Source organism: Orycteropus afer, unplaced genomic scaffold (genome assembly GCF_000298275.1).
Source record: "Orycteropus afer afer isolate SDZICR_OR568_19922 unplaced genomic scaffold, OryAfe1.0 scaffold00343, whole genome shotgun sequence".
Lineage (NCBI taxonomy): Eukaryota > Metazoa > Chordata > Mammalia > Tubulidentata > Orycteropodidae > Orycteropus > Orycteropus afer.
In genome coordinates this window covers 1745936-1746854 of record NW_006921930.1, presented here as the reverse complement: position 1 = coordinate 1746854, position 919 = coordinate 1745936, and positions in this window count along the sequence as shown.

The window sequence follows — 919 nt, the reverse complement described above, 5'->3', positions numbered from 1 at the left end:
CCAGCCTTCTGGTTAGCAGTCAAGGGCCTTAGCCACTATGCTACCAGAGCTCCCAATATCCTGTATAATCATTCATTTTGTTTATTGTCTCTTCTCAGTAAAATATAAGCTCCAGAAGGGTCAGTATTCTTGTCTGTTTTATTCAAAGCTCCTTTCCTGCCACCTACAAAGAAGGAAAAAGGGGAGGGATGGAGGGAGGCCGGCCCAGAGAGGTTAAGTGACTTTCTCTGTTAGAATACTACTGAGTGACAGAGCTAAGATTTGACCCTAGTCCCATGTACCACATGACACACTAGGTAAGTAATAATGGCTGTGAAGATGAGAATCTAAGGCACACTCTAAAAGAAAGTATGTGTTTAGTGACTGACTGACTAATGAAAAAGGAGCTCTGGTGATGCAGTGATTAAAGCATCTGGCTGCTAACCAAGAGGTCAGTGGTTCAAACCCACCACCCACTCCATGGAAGAAAGAGGAGGCAGTCTGCTTCCATAAAGATTTACAGCCTTGGGAAACCAATGGTGGTCACTATGAGTCAGACTTGACTCGATGGCAATGAGTTTGGTGTTTTAGTTTTGACAAATAAAGAAGTGTGAGCAACGAAAAACAACTGGTATATAAGGAGCAAGGAAACAAGCCAAATTTTTGATCCTTGATTTCTGTGGAAAGGATACAAGTGAGTATGTGAGGCTACAAAAGGCTGATGGTCACAAACGAAAATGCAGGCCTTGAAACCTTTCAAATTTAGGCAGAAACAGCACCTACTGTGGATATGGTGTCCACACTGCCTGTAATCTGTATACGTGGTAATCCTTGTTGTCATGTGCCCTCGAGTCGGACCTGACTCACAGTGACCCCTCCTTGGGTTGCCAAGGAAGTATCACTACGGATACAAGTGAGTATGTGAGGCTACAAAAGGCTG